Source organism: Oxyura jamaicensis, chromosome 1 (genome assembly GCF_011077185.1).
Source record: "Oxyura jamaicensis isolate SHBP4307 breed ruddy duck chromosome 1, BPBGC_Ojam_1.0, whole genome shotgun sequence".
NCBI classification, from domain to species: Eukaryota; Metazoa; Chordata; class Aves; order Anseriformes; family Anatidae; genus Oxyura; species Oxyura jamaicensis.
This window is the reverse complement of record NC_048893.1, coordinates 87,106,970-87,121,886: the sequence shown is the minus strand read 5'-3', so window position 1 is coordinate 87,121,886 and position 14,917 is coordinate 87,106,970. Positions and strand designations below refer to the sequence as shown.

At 42.9% G+C, this 14,917-nt stretch overlaps 1 long non-coding RNA gene across 1 annotated transcript in view; it reads left to right on the top strand.

Annotated features, from left to right (window-relative positions):
- Positions 1-3,167, top strand: part of LOC118160329 — a 76,651-nt gene extending 73,484 nt beyond the window's left edge. The window contains exon 3 of the long non-coding RNA XR_004747424.1: positions 3,012-3,167. This is a non-coding gene — a long non-coding RNA (uncharacterized LOC118160329). The remainder of the gene's footprint in view (positions 1-3,011) is intronic.
- Positions 3,168-14,917: the final 11,750 nt, after the last annotated feature.

The following is a 14,917-nucleotide window of genomic DNA, read 5'->3' as shown; positions in this document are numbered from 1 at the left end:
GACATCCCACTTCTATCTGCAAGACAGCAGTTAAGTTTGAAAACTACTTCGTTTGAAATTAAAGCTCTATTTGAAGTAGCTGTTTTCCATCATTAATAACATCCTACAAAATGTGATCGTGTCTACCCCCCTCTCTCTTTCCCTTAACTATGTGCGAAGGGATCCTGCCAGTTCCTAGAAAGAGGGGAATAGGGCAGGGTGGAGGAACTCCCTGCTCCTGTTGTAAAAAATCCTTTAGACATTTTGGTTTGATTTGCTTGGAGGAGAGGTGGAGCCCGAATGACTGAGAATCTGGCTTGGCATGGAAACAGCCCACGCTGCAAAGCAGGGCATAGGCTTCCATGCAAAGCTGATTTTGCTGTGACTGTGTGTGAGCATTGTAAAACTTGGCGGGTATTTTAATGTGAAGATAAAGCACATAAGGAAGTTACATTGAGAAAAACTTCATGTGTCGCTACGGCCTATTGAAATCTTTGAGCGTGACCTCTTAAGCTACCTCGCATTTATCGTGGGCTAGAAACAAGAAGCTACACCTGAGGAACTGCTGTGCTGCAAATTCAAACCATGCCTTGCCTCTTGGAAATGTGCTTGTATGCCATATTCTCAATTTCTCTATCAGGAAACCACCCTACTCAGGAGAGCATGGAATGGTGTGCTTTATTTAGCTGAGTGCTTGACTCATAGAAAACTATGAGACTTGAGGACATTTAGAAAGTGAGACAGTCCAAAGTCAACCTAACATACTCTGCATATGCATATGCTGCCATTACTGTGTTACTATTGAAAAGTACGACCATTGGAATGGCTCCAGATTCAGATCCTGTCTCTTCCAGTGAAATAATCCTGAAGGATCCAGAAACTGTTTCTTGCTGCAAATTTCTCTCCCACCCTTTCCATTACCCCTCTTCCCCATTTGGGCCATGAACAAAACAATTCCATGTGAGCTTTCATTCTGTTACTGATCTTCTCAGAAGGAAGATCTGTGATGGGTAACTGAGTTGATTTGTTCCAAATGGTAGCTCTTTTCTAGGCATCTCCAAACCCATGATACTTTGTTTTGTCATTGTTTTGCAGGATCTTAGGCATCCCAGGAGATGGACACCTTTACTAACCAGTGCCAGATCTCAAAAGCTGCCTTCAACCTCTTTAGCCAGGTGTCTGTGTGCTTTTAGCCTTGTTTGACGTAACTGTATGTAGGGCTTGAGCTCTTTGCTCAGAGCACAGTAGAGCAATAGCTAAGTGGTCCATGCTGACAGCCAGTGTGGATCCACATACACCGGGCAACCTAAAACTGGTCATCAAGCTCAGAACCTCAGCTCCAGCTGAAGCAGTAGCAGAGGCTTGGGGAAGGGGAAATACAGACAACACAGAACAGTTGTTTCTTTGGAGCTGCCCTGCTCAAGATCTTAGGTAATAGTAGGGGACATAGGTAGCCAAAGTCTAAAGAAAGAGGAAATTGAAGACTGAAGAAACATACTGTTCCCATGAGCATCAGAGTACAGACTTGAACTGCCCAGTCTCACATAAGTTTTCCAGCTAACTCAATTGTGTACATTTTTTCCCTCTTATATCCTTAGACACGTAGTCAACATCTGGGAGCGCTGCACACTGCTCTCTGTGCCCGAGAGGCATTCTGGAAGTCATTTGAGCAGGAAGTGCCACATTATCATATATATGATCGTCACCCCACATAACCCTTTCTAAGCACCATTCTTTGAAGTCCTCAGATAACCCACACAAAATCAGGGGAAAGAGAGGATGTGCAAGGAAGCCTCTATGGAGAGTAGGGGACGGTCTTCCTTTGCCTACAGTTGACATGCACATGAAGCTTCGAGGTGTCTGTTGACACTGTTCCTACATAAGGTCTACTCTGCCCATTCCCTCTTAGTGGTTGGGGTGGCACCTCCATGCTGCACCAAGATCAAGAAGTAGTTTGGCTGAAGAGGAGTGCAGGGAAGACAGTGAGCAGGAAAGGTGTGGAGCTACAACTCCTGTAGCTGTTGTGGCAGTGCAGACATGTCCTGACCAGGGACTACCTGAAAATCCCCAGTTCTGTGTTTTTGACTCCAGTGCTTTCTGGGAACTTTGAATAATTTCATGCTTCATTCTGATACTGAATAAAAACAAGAGAGAGCAGAATTTCTTACAGGAGGGACATGATAGTTTTTAGTCACCTTAGAAAAGGGTGGTATTTGGGGAGTGGGAGGAGCTGTGATTTGAAAACTCCTGTTAGGGGTTAAAAAAAAAAGAATAGTGTACGTACACAAGTTTTCATTCTGAGTAATGTTCATTCAGCTGCTTGGTTCATGGAGCAAAGCTGGGGCTACATGAGGCTTGTTTTGTTAAATTTTCACACTGTTGCTCCAACCCAGATAATTCCACTGATGTTGCCAGTGCTGAGAGTTGCAGTCTTAAATGTGTTTCCATTGACTCACTGGCACGCTAACCGCTGTGCCTTATGGTGTTCTGACCAGTAAATTGAGCATAGCAGTTGAAGGGCCAGTAGCTACTGGTTTGAAACAGACTTTGGAAGAGCTGCAAACTAGTCTGCAGCATTGACTTTGGGTGGCTTCAGCTGGAGTTTGCACTGGGAGAATAATTCAAGGATGTTTAGAAATCTGCCTCTCTCTGAAATGACCTAACTTTTAATTTGACTTAAAAAAAGGCAGCTGCCTAGCTTGCATATTCGACTTTTAGAAAAACAGAAAATGTCAGTGAAGTAGCAATATGAGGTGCTAGGGCTGACCTTTTATTATCAGTTCCTTGCTATGAAATCTATACTGCCTGGTGATTTTGTTCTTTAGCAGTTCCTAGAAATGCTGCATTTAATCTATGTAAACAAGTGTTTACTTTCTATCTTGCCCAGGAGTGGCAGATGAAAGCGATTATTGTTTATCCTCCCTCCCTGGCCCAACTTTGAAGTTAGCTCTTCTGTGAGCACAGTTTGAGCTAGAAACCTTAAGAGAGATGGCCCTTCCAACCTGAGTTATTCTGTTTCTCTCCTTCTGCAGATACTGTATGCAGCACTGCCTAGCACTGCAGGCATTGGTAGCGCTTTGGAGCCATTAGGAGAAATGCTGCAGTATCCTCTCACCATGGTATGTTACAGCCATGAAATGCAGAAAGACTGCAGTATTTGGAACTAAAATCATAAATGCAGTAGTGTTATTCAAATGAATAACAGTAACCAGCTCACAGGGGGTTATTTTAGCATCCAGGCTCTATACTAAAATAGAGGAAAGAATAGAAAAGCTTTATTTATTATTTGGCAAATCATAATTTGATGTTCCTCCATCTGCAAAAGAGTAACTCATGGACACCCATTTTCTGCCCCTCTCTGAGGGCGGAAGGGGCGTATAAGGGTGTTGTCTCACAATACTTCATCCTTATGATGTGCAGGGGTGGCTCCATCCCATATAACTCAGGACTGTAGCCAGAAGTGAAGCTTGCGTTTCGTACTGGGGAAGGAGGCTGGATGTGCGTGCCCTGAACCGTGAAGTCTGCTGGACATGAAATGGTAGGGCTGAAGTAGTGGCAGCAGCAGCAGTAATATATGGTCTGATTCCAAGCTAATGCAACCACATCATTACATCTCACAGTGAGAAGAAAGTGTTTTTCATGTCATTGCATCAGTGAGGTCACACATTTCAAACACTTTTTCCATATTTTATTATACATTGTCTCAGAGTGATACTGGCAGTTCCGATAAAGCAGAGTGGCTTGGATGAGTCAGGGAGGCTGCACGTTCTGAAAGCTGTAAATTGAACTCAATTGCTGATTACTTTTCCAAATCATCTTTGCAGTGTGACATTTCCTCTTATAAGCTGCGTGCATTGTCAATTTTCATAAAGGCGTGTGGATTTGGGGTGCCTTGTTACATTTTTGAAGCGAGGTTACAGAAGCCTTGGTAGTATTGAGAAGGATTAAGCTGCCAGAGGGCTGTGCTTCACAAAGGACAAAGATATATCCTTGTCAACTTTTTAGCTCAGCGCTATTGCCTTCTTTGAGAGTAATGTATATGGTGAAGGCTGGAGCTCATTCATTTGCCAAGATTTCCTACTGTTAATGGTATTTTTTCCTAGTGTCTTTCAATTGATGTTCTCAAAGTACTTTGATTGAGTTCATTCATGTTCTTGAAAAGTACGAAATGTTCAAAAAAAACCTCCTTATGTTACAGAGTTGGTCCAGTGGTCTGCCCAATGTCAGACAGCACCTCAGGGCTAGAAACAGATTTTAAATTCCCTAATTTAGACCATTAGCATTAGCCTCCAGTCGTGGGAAAGCACACCTTTTCCCACCTCCTTCTTCCTGTCACTTCCCTGTGGAGACATGGCTTCAGCTTCTGCTTTGTATTGCTCTTTCTTTGTAAAAGGGCAGGTACTGCTTAAGATCCTGGCATACTAGAGGATACTGCAGAGCCATTTCCTCGTTGAAAGTAGCTGTAGAAAATTCTGATGTGATACCGTCTGAAATATCGCTGTGGAGAAAGAAAGCTCTAACTGCAGTGCTGTTTATGCAAGGTTATCATTAGCCTTTTGGATTATTTTGTAATAGGTTTCTCCCTGAATACGTGGTATTAAATCATGGGTTTTGTAGGAAATGGAAAATTCAAACCTCAGGTCATAGAGTCTCTGAGAAAAGGATAAGGAAACTGCACTCATAAGCATTAGTACAGAACTAATTGAAGCAAGCTTTCCTGGTCTGGAAAACTGTCTGGATGCTATGATAAATCTTTTGCATCTGCAATGCTGAAATTAATGTTTTGGAAACAGTTTTCAAGTAATCAGTGAACAACTGTCTCGCAGATTGATCAAATTACCCCCAAAACTAGGTAGAAGCTTTGAGCAGGATAGGGAAAAGTGAAATTGTGCAAGGGGAGGCATGCTTATCATCTTGCAGGGTTTGTGCAGGCATCACTGGATGTCCACACATAATATTCTGATGTTCAGTTAAGTAATCCAGGAGCCTATCGCTGTCATTACTGACTTCCACAGACCTCACCCCTGAAATAATTTTAAATAGATTTACTAGGGGGCACTTGGCCCATTTCTGATACAGCCATTCCTCAGATTTGGGCATGAGGAACCATGTAACTTGACAATTACATACGTGTAGTAAGAAGTCACAAACAGTTTATGAACAGAAAATGAGGCATTATTTCTTCAGCTCCACTGATAGCAAAGAAATACAGGCTTTTGTCAGCATGGTGATATAACTGCTCCTCTCCACGCCATGCATCAGGCTGTAAAAGTTGCCCTATAGTAAAAGTAAAAGTTCCTACAACTCCTACCATTTGTGCTAATAAATTCACCCCCTAAAGTTGCTGCAAATTACAGAGCTGTTGCAATTACAGTGACTCTTCAGGATCATTACAATGAGGAAAAGCCAATTTGATGAGTGTTTGCAATTACAATTTCAAATGTCAGGACAGGGCACAGTGTTTTTCTAATTGCATGTCACTGCTAAAAGATAGGTGTTTTTTCCTAGTATTCTTTGTTAAAAAGGTCTTTTCTTATTGCTGTTGCTGCTGCTGTGGTTATCACTATTTATTTTAGCATGTATGCCTAAAATCCGTAACAGGTCTCCAGCTACAATCCCATATTAAGATGAGTCAAGCAGGGTGCAGTGTCTGAAGGTGAAGCTGCCAAAAGAAGAGAAAAAATCCTTAAGGCTTCAGGAAATGGTGGCATTGATTCAGGAGAGAGCCAGATGCTTCGGTCTGAGTCAGTGCCGAACCTCTTCACAGAATTAGCAGGCAATGTTTTTCTAGGACCTTCTTATACATGAGCTGAGTAACTGAATCCCCCTTTTCATCAAAGATCTCCTCATCTATTTTTCATATAGTCATTTATGCCTGCCCTGTGGGCTAAATTCCAGCTTGGCTACTTCTGTGCTATCTAAAATTTGGTGATTCTTTAAATATCTGGAGAGAGCTTTCTTGGAAGAGCAGTCATCACCAGATCATTGAAGGCAGAAATGTTCTAAAACTTTTTAAGATTATCCCTCAGAAAGATGCTTCTTCTGCAGTGGGCTTGTTGGACATTTGAATAAAATTGATACTGAATGTGGATATATGAGGGGTTTTGAATAGATCTATGAAAAATGACCCTCTCCCTCTCCAAGTTTGTTTTAAGTTTGCCTTCAAAATTTGTAGCTTCAGCTGATTCTTGAAATCTGTTGTGATAAAATAGGTAGGAGAAATGTTAAATTATCATAGAATCATTCAGGTTGGAAAAGACCTCTAAGGTCATCCAGTCCAACCTTTAACTGCAGAAAAAAAAATGCAGAATAAGTTAGAAGAAGCAATCAAAGTATTCTTGAGCTATTTTTCATAACATGAAAAGAGATCAAAAAGAAGCGCAAGTCCTGTTTCCTTTATTTTGTAAATCTCACTGCTCCCATTTATGGCTCAGTTACCTTTTCTTGCAGTATAGTCCATGAGAAACTTTTTAAAGAAGACCTCAGCAGCCAGCTACAGCACTTTCAATATATGTGGACAGACTATGGGCCCCCGTTTTCCAGCGGTGTGATGGCAGCCATCTGACTGACTGGCATTGCGAGGTCATTCAGCTGTGATCCGTGTCTTGGAACGGAGATGTTGCGGATGGTGAGCAGGTTTCTCCTTCACATAATTTTGATATCATTAGAAAGCTTTCACATAGCTTTCTCTAGCACTTACCGTGACCTGCAGATCATAACATCTCTGTGAAATGCTGCAGGGGAAATTCTGAACTAATCACTCATAATAGCTCTGGACAGGCCCACGGGGTAAGTCTAAGGTCAGGGCTGGATTGATCTTTGATGTGAGAAAGGCAGTAGCTATAATTCGCTTACTGGTCATGGGAATGGGACTGAGCCAAAAACGTTTTTCTCCGTGCTAGATAAGGTGTGGAAGGGGTGAGAATGTGACTTAGGAGACGCTCAGTTTTACAATGATGCAAAGGACCCTGTCTCTGGGGTATATAAATGACCCTATCATTTATGCCAGTGCAATGTGAATGCTGAGTGGGAACACTCAGAGCTCATGTGTTTATACCCATTTTGTGCCCTCTCTTTGCAGGCTTCTTTTTGTCAAAATAAAATCTTAAAGAGTTCAGAATTATACCACTTTAACAGTCCCTAAAGCAGGGTATTGTCTCCCGGTCCATGCTATGTGGGAAATTAAAAGAGATGCTTAGGTTGGCTCTTTTGGGCATATGGTTTGGGAATCTTGATAGCTGAAGTGACAGCGTGTCCTCTGAAACCCAGCTCCTGTCCCCACTCTTCATGCCCTCCTTCTGTTTGCATTCTAGTTACTAGAATGTTTCTTTCTTTCCTTTTTTGTTTTTGTTTTTGTAACGTTTTCTGCTTTTGTGGTACTGCAGATGGTGGGGGAAGAAGCAGGGAGGGAGAGAGAGAAAATGTGGGGAAGGGGTTTCTGAATCCTGTCACTGCAATTCATCATGACCTTCTGGATTTTCAGCCCAGCTCAGCCATCCACCACATGTCATGTGACTGTCACCTCACATTATTGTAATTAGCAACTGCCAGCCCCAGAGATTTGATGGTGGAAGTGAAAATGTCTGAGAAGCTCTCTGCCAACTTAAAATTAACCCTCTTGTTGCAGGCAGATCCTTCTTCAGCTCGGGACCTAAGTGGTTGTTTGCTGATAAACAGCCGCCTGCTTTGTCCTGCTCCAGAAGCAGCTCCTCAGCAAATGTGCTGAGACAGTCCCATTCTCCTGTTGTTGTAATCCAGCGCCCTTGTCTCACCCTGCTTTCTTCTCCTTCTGTCCTCTCCGTGCTGTTTCACCCTCCTTCCCCTCCACACGCCGTCCCTCTTTGCTGGCTCTGAGAAGTGAGGCTGCTAATGAGAGCGATCAAGCCGACAGTCCCAGAGTCTGTGTGGGTGGACGATAAAGGTGGCTTTCCATGGCTGTGCCAAATGAGCTCCATCTGCCCAGTCCCAGAAGAGGCCCTGCTGCTCAGTCTGCATGCGTCTCTCTCTCTTCCATCCCCTCTGCCCTGGGCAGCTCCTCATGCAAGCACCTCAGAGGTGCCCAGGTCTCCTTACGTACATTTCTTACTTTCAGAGCATCTGTGAGTCTTTCTGGTCCTGCAAGCTGGCATCCATCATGGTGATGCGACTCTCTATTTTAGGCCAAATAGTAAGAAGTTGTTTTGTGGCATTTGGGAATGTGGATATTTTGTCCTATTCTACCTGGTCCTGTGTCAAAGGTGGAGAGGAGGATGAAAACTCCTTCCTGCTGTAGGACAGTGGCCTCACCCACATTCATTAGCCCTGTGCTTTTTTACCTCTGCCAGGCACTTTGGCCCAAATCATTCCTAAGGAGAAATGACACTCACTGAGTGTAGCTGTGAGGCTGAAGCTTTCCCCCAAACTCTGCCATGACCCAACTGGCTCAGCAGCAGCGTCGCGGAAAGCACTTGCATGAGGAACCGAGGCAATATCTCAGCTGGAATTGGGAAAACAATGACAGCACGTGAAGAGCTACACGAAGAGCTACTTGAGCCACCTTAAGCTATAGCAGCACATAAGCAGTAGGATGGACTTCAGTTTGGGCCGTACAAAACCATCTGGATCCCTGCCCATCTATGTGGCAGCTCTCTCTTTTTGGCAGTTCTGTCTTTGCTGCTGAGGATACCTCAATCAGGTGGATTAAAGCTAGGTCAGATATGCCTACTCATGCTATAAGTTCCTCACTTTTATAAAGGATTACAGACTTTTCTCCAAGCATGACTGGCAACTGCTGTTGTCAAGGCCCTCGTTACATGGCACTGACAAATCTTGCTGCGTTATCTTGTGAGCAGGGGCTGGCTGGAGGTCATTCTTCCTGCTACTCTGGTTAATTATGAGCAGCTCCTGCTCACCTGCTGTGCAGAGGTGACATCACAATGAAAGCTCAAAGGAAGGTTGCCTTCCCCCAGGAAATATCTGGGATTTCAAATGAGAAATCAGAACATGGAGAGTGCGATGATATCTGAAACCCGGTCTCTGTGGTCATTGTATCTGTTCAAATGAATGGAGAACAGTCAGGTAGCAAAGATATCCCGTTAGTCCCGCAATTCAACTGGGTGATGAACTATTTCAGTGCACGTGATAGGTGGAGTTGATGCTGTCCTGGCTCAGATCCCGTTCTGACAGAGTTAACATAAAACCAAAAATATGTTTGCTTGACCTGTTCTGCACCCTGGTTTTTAGGCACTGGTTTTTGACTCTCAGGGTGATAAAAAGAGGTACCCCAAGTCCTTAGGATAAGGTCATACCCTTTTTGTGGTAGTTCCACATTGCCATAGTTAGTTCTGATCTGTGATGTGCTTTCCTCCTCCCATGTTGTTACAGGCAGTTAGAATGATAGCTATTGCTAGAAATCGCCTATTTCTTAGTTTACTTTTTCTTGTTTGTGGCAAATGGGCAGAACAGTTTCTCCTCATCACCACAGCAAGGGTGACTGAGAGCCCCTGAAATGTTATTACAGTAGTTGGTCTTGCATGCTTGAGCCATGTAGATCTTGAGCCTGTTCTCAACTTTTGAACATGCAGAATTTACCATCACACCACACAGCTTACCATGCCTTATGCCCATCCACATGATAGGCTGTTTTTGTAAGAGCTGTCTTGCATTTTGTTGCCAAGCCTGACACTGTGCTAGATCCAAGCAATAACTGTATGCACCAAGGAGGAAAATGCCTACGTGGCTATTACTGTCTTTAGCTTTTCTAATCACAGCAAATTCTGATGGCTTGTCAACTACATCCACAGAATAATGCATCTTTTCCTTCTCTTTGCTGTATGCTCTAGGTTATTTTATTGTCTTGAGAGCTCCAACAGCTTTATTAAGGCAGCAGACTCCCCATTTTTCTTCTCATTTTAGTGTATTTACAGCCCCTGTTCATCATCAGAGATCACTGGGGGTCTCTCTGTGGAAGAATAGCCTTAAGAGTGAATAAACTTGGCATTATTATTTGTTTCATGTGGATAAATGAAGAGAAAATACTTGCCAGCAAATGTAAAGATAAACATGGAAAGAGTGAAAAAGAATCAGCAGAACCCTAAAAAAAATCAGAAAACAAAGTTACGTGCTTGGGTTGTTCATAAGGTGAGGCATTAGAAGAGCAGGCGTGAGGAGCAGTAGCAGAATAGTTTGTGCTTGTATTGTGTGACTGCCTTCAAGAGAGTATGACATGATTAAGAGAAATTTCTGCTCATGACTTGAAGGCCTGGCTAAATCGTATGTCCCTGCAGCTCAATGCAAAGTGTCAGCACTCATTAGGTCTGGAGCTCATGATTTAAGCTAAGTAAAGGTGTGGGTGGATATTTCTTGCACCACTAGGTTAAGCTGCTTCTGTAGCCATACCCTCAGTGACACTTCCTGGTGGAGCATAGGGAATGGAGGGGTTTGTCTTCAGGAGCCAACAAATTTTTAGCACTAGCTGAAGGGAGTGAGGGCCAGAAGCTGCCATTCTGCTAACTGTGGGCAGCAGCACCTTGTCCTCGTGCTGTGATGGGCACAGGATAGTTGGCATTGGAAGGCACCTCTGGAGGTCTCTGCTTCAACCTCTTGTTCAAATCAGGGTCAGCAGAGGTCAGACCAGGCTGCTCGCAGTGTTACTCAGTCTTGAAAGCCTCCAAGGATGGAGAATGCACAACCTCCAGTTTTTCCACCTGCAAACAGAATGTGTAAGTTACAGCGTATAGCAATGTAATATCTTTGTGACCTGATGAACTTGGTAACAGAATCCAAGCTCCTGCTACTCTGCTACCTCTGCACTCCTCTGCTCTGTAGCTGTCTTTATCGCTATCCCGTTATAAGTGGTATATTGAAAGCTGTACATTTTGCCCATAAAACAATAGGCAGCCCAGGTACAGATGCATGATACACATGCAGCGAGTCAAAGATTTTCTCAGCTGCTATTAGGCTAATTTGCCAGCTCCCACCTGGTTAAGTATGAAGCATGCAAAAGCCAGCAATTTAAAAGAGTGCATGATTTTATTTTTTTATGTCAGCAGTGTGTTAGATCAATTGCCTGGGAAGCTGTCATTGTCCCTAGCTCAGTAGTGCTGCAACTCTCCAAGTGCCCTGGCAACCTTGCACCCAATAAAAGAACTGCTAATTGCTTGAAACTCTTTTTATGTCTTCATTCCAACAGTATTTTCATAGATTTGAACCTAAGCTTCAGCATATCGGCAGGTCAAGGGAAGGTGCCGGTTTACTAAATCCTGGAGTCCTGGACTGATAAATCCTGACACACAGGGCTTGGTCACAGCTCAAGCTGGCTTTGCTGCTAGACTCTTCCATATCCTTGAGAAAGTTATTTTGGCTCTTCCTTTTTGTCTTTCTGCTCATTTTTGGCTTTCTAGCCTGATGCTGTAACCTTAGTTGTTAAGTTACCGTCTGTTACTATGGAATTGACAATCAGTGTCTTGCAACCCCAAGCAAATGCCCATATTCATTAGCTATGAACTATTTGTTGCAGCCTGCTGTGTTTTCACAGGAAAACTTTCAAGAGTCTCTGTCTTGTCCATTGTGAAGCAAGATGGAAAAAAAAAAAAAAAAAGCTTACAACTATTCAGCAGAAAATGAAAAAATGTTTCTTACCCAGCAGTTATAACTATTATGAACCTGTCTCTCTAGACATATGATTTCCCAACATTAAATGAATTTGACATTTACAGCTGCTTTTATTTCTTCCAAGAGCCTTGTCTCTGTTCCCACTTAAAGTGCTGTTGTACTCAGAAAATTGTTAATATTGGCACCATGGGGGACTCCATATTTCTTATGTCAAATTTACTCAGAGCACAAGCATGTGGATCAACAGCAGGAAACTCCCTGGCTTTTGTGGCTTTTGGGTCATGGAGGAAAAAGGCTTTTGCTAACTCATAACCCTGCTAACCTGGATCTTGGGATCTGCCTGAACTGTGCAGAAGTGATGGAGGGTGATGAAGGAGAGCGTGACATACAGTGACAAGAATAGGCTATGCAAGAAAGGCAGAGACAGCAGGCTTCTCTCCCTCAGCCTGCTCTTGCAGCTACAGAGGATTTATGATGTTGTAACAGGCCTCATCGTGAGCTGAATGTGAATAGCACTACTCCCAGACCATAGTACAATCAGCATTTTTGCTGCATTGGCTTCATTGCTTTCCTTAAATACTGGCAAGACTGACTGGCAGAATCCAAAGCTGCATGCTAAGATCCCTGCAGCGTTGCAGACAAAATAATGACCAAGCTGCAGGAATAAGGAAATGATGTACCCTGAAAGTGCCCTTCATTTAAGCAGAGATTCACTGGGGAACAGAAAAAAAGTCTGGAGAGTGTTGCCAAAAATTCCTTCTTCCCTGTCATCCACTGCAGAGAAAATAATGTGCATATAGTTACTGCTGTGCGAATTGTCTGATGCAGTCTCTGCCCTCTGTGGCAGAGAATTGCTGGCTGCTTTCATACAGAACAGACAGATCCAGATTCCCAAAAGTATGATAGTGGGATCACTTATCATTTCACCAAGATGAAACCTAATTAGAAAAAAAAAAAAATCATTGCAGTATGTATATCTCGTAGCAGCATACTCTATCTGTTGTTGTCTCTTGCTTACACTCTAAATAAGCAACTCCCGAGTAAGGATCATTAGGTGTTTGCAGTGCTTAACACAATGGGATCCTGATCTGCCTTCATCTGTCACTATCACATCAGCATTTATTTGTTTATATCGAATGTCCTTTCAATAGAAAGCTGTGCTGAGAAGGGTAATGATAATAAGGATAGAGCACTGCTTTCCTCAGCCACGTCTCTTTGTGAGAATGACTTAGCTTTTTATGGCACCCTGAATGATATTTTTCCACAGATACTGGTGATTATTTTCTGAGCTGGCTTTTCTCTTTTATGCCTGCCTGATGTTTTTTAACACTGTAGTTTGTATTTTATACCTTGCCATCGCTTTCCATTTAAGGAACTTGAGGCATTTATACCTATGAGGTAGAGAAATGTTATTGTATCTATTTTACAGTTGCAGGAAACTGAGGAAAAGCATAATAAAATTAACTTGTCATCAAGGTCATGCACAGAGTTTATAGTAACATTAGCAATAACAAAAGCAGGTCACCGTCTCTTCCCTTGTTTTAAGCCATTCCGTTCTTTTGTATCCTCTCTCCCTCCTATCTTCTTTCCCTTCTACCATTTTGCCCCTGTTTTATCCTCACTTTCAGCGTGTCTTATGCCTGAAAGTGTTTTTGTTTTCCAGATTTGTGAATCTGGATCTGATCCCCAACCACTCCTTTCATTTGCACATATGGCAATCCATTTACACACTGCCAATCCTGTTTCTTTTTTACATGCTAACAGCTAGGAATTTCACATCGCAAAGTCCCAGCTCTTTCAAAGACCTTGGACGCTGGCAGTAATTCTCATCTTTCGTGCTTTTTTTTCTGGTGGCCCATTACAGTGGTGGCATTTAACTTTGTGTTATAGGCATAAGTATTTTGCTTTATAAACAGGCCATTCTGAAAAGCTCCGTAGCTTGCTTGGAATGTGTGTAGATTTGGAGCATGTTCTCCTGTGTCTGTTGTATGTACCTGCAGTACTATGTGAGGATGAGGGTGATCTTTTCCCAGCCTGTATTTAAACAAAGATTACCTGTGCAGATTTGCTTGTTGTTCCCACATAGAAACAATTGAAATGCATCCTGCATGAAATCTTCAGTGTTTGCCTTGCAGTGTGCCCCAACAAAGATAGTCAATAAAATATGATATAGCTCAATAAAGGGAGGTGTTTAGGGTTTGGATTTTGTTGTGGTTGGTCGGTTGTTTTTTTAACCCTTCCAGAAAAAAAAAAAAAAAAAAAAAAAAAAAAAACACTTCTGCACCTGCTCTGGGCAATGTGCTCTGTGAAGTAAGAGGAGTCAACTCAAAATTCTGCAATTCTATTGACATGGGCATTGGTATTTTAGGCACTGTGTAAATGCCTTCTCTGGACACATTTGTTATCCTGATATTAGTATATTGAAACAAGAGGCAGCTGCTAAGGAGGAGGGCAGGCTTTTTGCCAATGTAAGGACACCAAGGAAGCTGTCTGCCAGCTTCAGTATGAGAAGATGAATTTTTTTTTCCCTTTCCACTCCTCTGGTCTTTTCCAGTTCTTCTACTCCTTCACATTCACTAGATAGAGGTGGGAGTTCAGTCTTCAAGCTGAATCAGCTCTTGCTTCCTTCACTACTGCTGTCAGCAAAGCAGAGTTTGATGTCATGACTGGTTTTATGATGTGAATAGTGCTGCTGCGTGTGCTGGGTTGATATGAGCAGCCTTACAGCCCCTTATCCTTTTTAGCCTGCTCAATGCATGATGCATGCTGCAGACTGCTGAGGCTGAAATTCCTTGGCTGTATGTATCTTCTCTAAAATGACTTCTACCCCTCTTTCTCCCTTAAGGATATTAGAAGATCTCTGAAACCATGTCTTCCATCTCAGTGTTCTCAGAAGGAAAACTCTTTAAAGACCTGGTTTTCTTCTTACTTGTTTTACCTCACCAGTTACCTGGATGAACACGGCAAGGCAAAACAGCCATAAAAGTTATTAGCCCCACTCTGCTAAGCTGCCTACCAGCTGGTCCAGTGTTACAGCATGTGCCAGTTACCTCTACCCAAGAAAAACATCAGCGACTGGAGTAAGAATGTGGATGGGAGATTTGCAAGGGAGTCAGCCAATACTGTGAGTGTTACACTGCAAGTAACATTCTGTCGGCAGCATTATCTTAGTTACTCTGGTGCTGGTGGAAACTGTAGTTTTAGATGGGATGAAAGAAGAGCTCTGTGCTATGCTATTTTCCCCAGTAGTAGAGGCTGATACAGCCTTATTCTAAACATACGATTACTTATCCATGCATTTCTGTGGCACTTGTTACTGGAGGCTCGTTATGTTCTGCCTTACTCA